The sequence below is a fragment of the Haplochromis burtoni genome, unplaced genomic scaffold (assembly GCF_018398535.1).
Source record: "Haplochromis burtoni strain Fernald_Lab_line unplaced genomic scaffold, NCSU_Asbu1 Contig_29, whole genome shotgun sequence".
Taxonomy (NCBI): Eukaryota; Metazoa; Chordata; class Actinopteri; order Cichliformes; family Cichlidae; genus Haplochromis; species Haplochromis burtoni.
The window spans coordinates 209,013-217,664 of NW_024582390.1; positions in this window are offsets into that span (position 1 = coordinate 209,013).

Sequence of the window (8,652 nt, forward strand, 5' to 3'; positions counted from 1 at the left end):
TACACACTGACATAATATTCATCACTAAATTGCTACAATGTTATTGCATTTCTTTGGAAATAAAATTGTGGCAAAAGCATATTTTATAGCATGATCAGTGTTGTCAAGAATGCAAACCATTAGTCTATAACTACTGCTTGTACAAGCTACAGTAACAGTTGATTTTAAGAATTTCAGGTATATATCTTCCAGTATTCATTCTTTTGTGGTAATTGTAATCATTGTTTTAGAAATGTGTTAAAACTTTTGACAATTTTCATTTCAGTGTACTGGGAGACTCCATCACATGACACAGACCTCAGGCATGTTTTGAGGGTGAAACAAAACAAGAAAGAAAGGAAAAAACTACTTTCTAATAGTCTCTTTAAATTCAGTAACTTAAAAGTAAAAATAATTTGTACAGCACCAAAGTACAGTGACAAAATGGGAAAAGTTCAAGAACACAGCATCAAATATACGTCATTTCTTAGAATGATTAATAGAAGAAATTATGATGCAAATTAGGTCATGAGGTCTGGTTTGCAGTGACATCATTGTAAATGTCAGAGTGTGGGAATGATAGTAAAGGGTGCTTTTAAACGTGAAAACAAAACCAAAAATCAAACCAAAAAGAGGTTGAGGGTGCAGGTGAGTTTAACACCATTCACACAGTGGTTCCCCACAGGTGTCACAGTCTAATTAATAATTTGTATTATATTGTCTATATAAACAAACAATATTTTATAATATTTATAAAACATATAGCTTGAAATTTACTGAAAGACAAGCCAAATTATCTGCTAGGTGAGATACACATTAAATGTCTATTGAGTTTAGATTTTGCTACAGAATTTCTGTTTTGGAAACAACGCTTAATATTTGAAATTGCCCTGCTCATATACACCACACAAATCAAAAGTTTCCATAGGTCATGTTTGCAAGCAGCGGCCAGTCATCATGATTGGAAAAAACTAAGTGAAGCAACATAGCTACCAAGCCACAAATCCTCAAAAGTGACAGATGGAAGTTTTGTACTCGTTGGTCTCCCTTTAGGTCCCCCCAGGCTGAATAGAACAGAATAGAATAGAATAGAATAGAATAGAATTCAACTTTATTGTCATTGCACATGTCACAGGTACAAGGCAACGAAATGCAGTAAAATGAAGCCTGCACGTGCAGTTTCTTTAACAGCCACTTGAGGGTACCTCCAAAACTGAGTCAGTTCATTAGTTACTTTTTCCTTGATAAAAATTGCCACAGGTAGCCGTAGCCAGCAGCTGTCTGCTAGGCATCACCTTTACAATTCAAGTCACTGAGTAGGACCTCTTGGCCGCTTTTGCTCTAAGGCCATCTTTGTGTCCAGTTATAGAGTGAAATTCCAGTGTTGTATACTGTTGTTACTTCAGACTTGTGTAGGTGGAATTAGTGCACTCTGCCTCCATATTTTATGAAGGTAACTTGCTGACCAAGCTTTCCTTTGGAAAACAGACTTTCAAGAGTTAAAGTAACACTGTCATCTATCTTTATGGTAGCATTTGAATGTCTCTGTAAGCTGCTGACTGGTGTGTTGCTAGCTAGCTTACAGTTTAAGCCAATGACTGTTTTCTACAGTCATTGGTTTTAGCTAAGACTACTTACATTGGCTTGCTAGCAGCAGTCAGTCAGCAGCCATAATTTTAAGGTGATCCAGTAAAATAAGTCAAAGATTACATGGTATACTACAAGTGATCTTGTTAGTGTAGTGCTCTTAGTTTTACTCTTGATGGTAAAACTAAGAGCCCATAAATTGTCATTTCATAGCAGAGTGTTTAGGCCCAGTAAAAACAATGCTGCTTAGCTAGCTTATCCAGGACTAGCTTCATGTAAAAAAACATACTGGCTGCAAATGAAAGGTAAGTGGAGTGTTGGGAAATCCAAAAATTTTATTCACCCTTATGTTTTGTTCGTTAAAGAGTTATGTGATGTGCTGTTAGCTGCATTTGGAGAGGTGTAGCCCTTATTATTATTATTATGTCCATGATTATTAATATTATTTGCAGTATTATTTTTATTAGACGTTTTGCATTGTTATATCAAATACATACAACTGAGTTGGATGTAGCTATATTTAAATATATTTGACAAACCTATCCATCATCCTGTTATACTTCAAAGAGCAAAGTGAGAGCTCAGTGTCTGGTTTGAAGGGGGGAATTGAGAGCTCAAAATTGCCAATGAAAATATTCATTTTTTTCATACAAACGTATTTATTTGGTCCAAATTGGACCTGCATCTCATGTTCTGGTATTGCTTCATTATACAAAAATATATAAGAAATGAGTATGAATCTCTCAGATTTTCTTTTCAGATTTGACAAAATGCATAAAAAATTCAATCTGTATTCAGTGTAGTGACCACCGTCTGCTGCCCAGGCTGCAACACACTGATTCTCATAGTCAATGCTATAATCTTCCTCAGACATTCAGAAATCAGATAGCTTGTGTGTGTCATATACAATGTAAGTCTAGTTATTATTAGTAGAAGTTAACACAATTTTTAAACTCAAAGTGTAAATGAATTTTCTAAACATTTCCTACGTGATAATTTAGTAGTAAATGTTGGACTTTCTTACACTGCATTTTATTTTATGGTTTTTAACATTTCACATTTAAACTATAAGCAGTTTATGAAATAAAGTAGATTTCAATGAATGTTCTCAGATGTGTATGATTTGTTAACATATTCACCTGTTTTCACCTATTTATAATTATTTTCATCATTACTTCTGAGCTTTGCTCTCTGTTTTTCTTTGTTTGCCTACCCCGTGATTACCTTTCATACCCTATTTAACATTTTCCTATATTAGTAGTACACTACTACAACTAATACTACTACTTGAGAGGTTCTATTCTAGGACAAGACTGACCAGTTGACCATTTCCTCTGTCTCACTCTTGTCCCACACATTCAACACATTTATCTATATACGTGTCAGACAAAGAGGTCTTGGTTGATTTCAGAACTGGTCAATACCACAAGTGGAGAACGATCAGTAAATTGCGTGTCTGGTTCATTTGTTACCATCATTATTCTGAATGAATGTCAGACTGGAATGTGAATATTTCAGATTCACCTGAGGAGTGCCTTTGTCACACTTTAATCTTGGTAAAGGTTGTCTTTAATGTAAAATTAGTAAGTATTTATCCTGTTTTATTCTTTGTTGGTGAGATACCTTTGTAGTTAAGTTTTATTGTACTTTTTATTTGTAACATGGAATGGTTCTTTTTCTGTTGTGACCTGCCTGGACTTTTTTTTTTTCAAATCTAAATATCAGATGTATTCAGCAAGTTTAGTCCAAATTGTGCACACTGCCTGGATTCAGTCTGTTATATTATCATTGTGATGTTTGTCTTAAAAAAGAAAGAAATCAAAATAGTTTCTCTGATCTTTCTTTCTTTCTTTCTAAAAATTCTGGCCACTGTTCTGTTAAATGCAGTCAGATATGGGTGTGTTCTTAGCAGAGTTTTTCCACAGTGGCAGTAATGAAAAATGTCACTGAAACAGATGTTACATTAACTGTATTTTGAGTAGTCAACACAATTAGACCTGTAAAAACAACATGGTATTGTTACTGATGGAAGCTTGACCATATAAACATTCATATAAACAGCAAAAATGAATCAATTTCAGTAACTCCAATTTTCATTTTACTGCCAGTGTTTGGTAATGTAAGTGTGTGACGTACATTGCCACTCTTTGCCGATTCACATTATTGTAGTGCTGAAAGTATGGAGTTGTAAGAAGCCAAAGGCACCTCTAAGACTTATTTTATGAGACTTTCTTTTAAAATGTATTCAGTGTAACCAAAAAACACTGAGCCTCTACCATTAAGTGGCTGAATGCTTCCCCCTAGTGTCAGTGTGTTGAATAATTAGATACCCTTTTTAAAAGCAGTCCATAAATTAAATGCTTACACATGTAGGAATAGATTGCTAAAGATATAGATATTCACAGTGACAGGTTTTGTCATTTTGAGCCTTGCATAAATCCTTCAAACTCGAACTTCGAACAATACAAGAAAGATTTTTTTCTCTTCTCTCCTCTCTCTCTGTCTTTATACCACACAGCACACACAACACAGCACTGGTTTTCCTCCTTATGATACATCAAAATCTATTTTATTAAATTCTGTACATAACATAGACACATAGATAATAAGCATCTATTGTGTTATTTGTAATACTTGTGTGTTATCACTCGAAATGTATTACCAGGAAGATTACTTCAAATCAGTATTACTTTTCTGTTCTGCTAGCATGCATTTTGCTTCCTGTCTAAGTATGGTCAGAAAGTTTCAAACATAATATAAACTTGCGTTAGTAAAAAATGAGTACAAGGCTATAAATGAGGCAGACCCATATTGGAAAATTGTCTAGCAAGGTCAGATAGAGCAGATAAAGATATGATCAACTCTGAGGAAGGCGCTGGTTTTTCTTTTTTCTTTTTCCCCACAATCAGTTTTCAGTTTCAGAAACAAAAGCAAACGCTAATAACTGCCTCAAGACCCTTTACCTCAAAAACAGCCCCACTGCATATACGCCCACGGTTGCGGTTATTGCATCTGTGGTAATTTGTCATAGTGTCACATCCTCATCTACAACTGAAAATATACATATAATATATTAGGCTCATAAATTATTAGACAGAGACATGTTTCGTGTAATCTTGTCTTTGCACACCACTTGGTACACTTGGTACAACTGTTGGGATTTATTGTATAATATGTGATTGAAATTCAGACTTTAATTCAATCTATGCAGCTTCAGATATTAAATCTGAAGCTGATTCAAAGTGTTTTATATTTTGTAGTTTTTTGCTGTAATTTTAAATATGTTGCCCAATGAAATTGGTGCAATCTGAAAACAGTTTTTAAAACAATGCCCTGGACAGCTCAGCAATAACAAAAGGCCTGAAAGACTGTTCGTATTTCATGCATTGACTGTATGATCCATTTCAGTTTAACCTGGATAAGATACCATCTCAAAGTAAGTGTCTATATCAAATTTCAACCTACTACCCAGTGCTAATAAATTACTTATTCATGCTTAGCTAATGTTATATAGAGGTGGTGGTGGTGGTGGTGGGGTGGGGTTGGGGGAGTTGGTCATTATACCAAGGACTTCAAGACACAACAGCCATAAAGATTTTATTATATTTTATTGAAAAGGATGAGAATATTCTGGAACTGTTGGCATCTATTATCTAATTATGTATAACCATTACAGCTGTTAAACTCCTTCCTTGCTGTTATATCAATAAAAATGCTCATACCTACCATCTATAATTATCAGTATGAATTCAGTACTAAGTAACATTTAAAACACAAACCACAAAAAACAGGTTGTTTAAAACTAGTTTGTACATTCAAATCAATTGTAGGAAACCTTGCATGTGTGAAACTGTTTTGGAGATATGTGTTTCCAACACTCACTGAAATGAGGTCTCAGCTATCTTTTTTTAAACTTATGATTTCCACACCCCAACCTCTCTTTGATCTTTGCTTTAATCTCAGTTAGCTATCAATTTAATCCCAGTTGGGTGAGAATGAATCTATTCTAATTTGGTTATTTTAAGATTATTTTGTTACAGTGCACATGCTTGTGCTTTCAGGTACACATCTTGCATTTATGTCAAATCACCCTCTGACCTCTGTGTGACCTCTGTTCCTTTTGTTCATTACATATGATCACGCCTATGCTGTTTTACTCTTTCACTGTTTCGAGATTCCCCCATGAGCCTTAAACGTGGTGGGAACTCAAACAGTTCTAGCGATATTGTAAAAGTCCTCCTTGAGCTCACTACTCTCCCATTAAAAAATACAAGAAGACATGACATATTCAAGAAGACATCTGAGTAGACATCTATAGTCTACAGAAACATTGATAAATGGAAACACAGATGGTTTACAACAAGGTGTAAACCAGTCGCTATACTTAAGATGAGGAAAGCGAAATTAATTCTCAAGGGAGGAAACAGCATTTGGTGACACCCATGAGTTCCAGACAATGAACTTTGTCCAAGTATTGAAAACAATTTAAAGTTATGTTAATTTCTCTAATTCATTTTAACCTTCTAGAAAACGCTGTTACTACAAAACCTTTGGAAAACATCTTGAACTAAAGCTGAAAGTCTACACTTTAATCAGACAATAATTATTTGACTTAAAATCCACTTTGTTGATGGTGTACAGAGGCAATACGGCTAAATTGTGTCTTTGTCCAACAATTTGCACACGCACACATGCACACACACAAGGGAATACCAACTAAAAGTCTGTGATATCCCTGTAAATGCTGACAGAGGGCACTGTAGCTCTATCGAAATACAGGGGCTTTAAAAATGTGCAGAGCCAACACAACTATTGTCTTGAGTGCTTTAATACCCACTGACAAAAACAAAACAGAACATGACCACTGGTGCCTTCTGTGAACATCACAGAATGAAACAATGCATTATTTTAAAGGTGAAGCAGCATAGTGCAGCAGCATAATGACAAGTGATTTTATTTCAAAGCCAAAAATCTCAGACCACTCATTCTAATTGGAAACTTATATTACACATACATCCCATATACAAAGACCTCCCACACTTATAGATCTTGGTTGTAGTCATGTTTTGCCATCATTATAGTCATATTAACCTTTCAATAAATTGTAATTTAGAAAGATAGTGAGTAAACTAGATATCTGCACTGTTTTTAAAATGTAAAACTTGTGATCATAGAGCTTGCTTATCCTTTGCTTCTTATCCAGAAGAAAAAAAGCAGACTTATAACAAAGACTGTTTAAGAGAGATTCTATATCAACAAACTCAATCCCAGAACTGGAGTTACACCCAATAACAAGTGTATTCTTAGTCAACCACCCACATGCAGGTAATCTCCTAATTTAAATGCCTTAATAAATTCCTTAATACTTTGTAGTGGTTCTTTATATATATCATATAATATCATATAATATCATATTATTTTCATATATATATGAAAGAAAATGAAGACAAGCTACATTTAACTTTTTTATGCCTATGTGCTTACAACAGCCATTACTAGAAGGATTATGTTTTCAGATTATCCCTCAGTTTGACATCCTTGGTTCAATATTTGAATCCATCTGACTATTGTCTATAATTTACTTTGACCCAACATTGACACTTGGACTCAAGGACGAATTGATTAGAAGTTGATGGTCTATGATTAAGATCAACATTTTTCTGGTCCTAGTTAATTCTTACAAAAAATGGCCACAATTTTAGTGTTAATTTGAACATTGAACATTATAGTCAGCTGCTTTAGCTCTTTATCTGTTTGTGGGCATTTTTCTTACTACAGCAGAGGGCTAGTTCTAGCTAACCCCAAGTCCCTGAGTTTAATACAATCTTTCTAGTAAGGAAAGTAATTTTTAATAATAAATGTATTTATAAAGCGCCTTTCAAGACACCCAAGGACACTGTACAATAGATGAAAACACATAATAACATGTCTTTGCATGTTTGATATTCAGTTTTGTAATGGGGAATTATTTCTCAGTAGATTTCACAAGAAAGTCAAGTACTGTGGATTTATTGATACAACTGAAAGTTGTTAACTAGCTGTCTAGCTCTCTGCCTAGTAAAACATTCTGAGTGGGTGTGTTGTGATGGTAATCAGGGTAAGTGGGGAGTATTTGTGTTTGTTTCTGTAAGCATGATAGTGTGTAGGAGGAGGATTTTTTTTCTTTCTTTTCTTTTGGTTTTTTTTTTTTTAAAGTTGCTTATAAATAAAATTTTAGGTTAGTGTTTAAAGATGCAACTAGCTTTGGTAATAAAGACTGCCTAATGCTCGGTTTACGCAGTGGCTGTGGAGAATTTCTAAACAGACGGTCCAGTTGTATTTTTGTTGTGATTACTCTAACCATTCAGGCCCCCTGAACTTCCTGCTGTGCTTTTTGCATTTATTCATGAGTACCGATGTAGCATATCAAAGGAAAGAGATTATATGATTATCTTTACTGCCTATGATCTGGTTAGCATTTTGTACGTATGTTTTTCCCATATGTGTGCCAAACATCAGTTGCACCAAATTTCAGTAGGCGGATGTTTGACAGTCATGCAGTACTACTCTTAGATAACTTTTTCTAAAATCCTTTTAAAGAACATATCTACAAGTCTATAGATTCTGTCAGTTTTTGGTCGTCTGTATCCTCTCCAATTTATATTGATCAATTACGGCCATTAGCAGGACTTAAACCATAAAATCCAGTATGAACGTGCCATGAAAGAAAATTACAAATTCTAATGTGAGTCCTCTGTTTTCCTGCTCAACTATATGTTTTCACTGAAAATCCATTAAAAGTTCACAAGGACACAACTAAATCGAAAGTACCAGCAGAGAAGTCACAGGGACGCGCACAGACACTGTGACAACAACTGAGGGGAAGGACAGGACTAGACAAGTCAGGCAATCAAAAAATTGAACACAGAAAGATAATGAGGCACAGGTAGGTCGAAACATGGATGTGAGGACTACCGATGACAATGAGACAGGAGGGGAAGTAAAACTAATTGCAAGACACAGGAGACAGATTATTCTCAATGTAAAATTGCAAATAAATGACAAACATGGCTGAAGCATAAAAATCTGAGTAGATTTAACAGATTA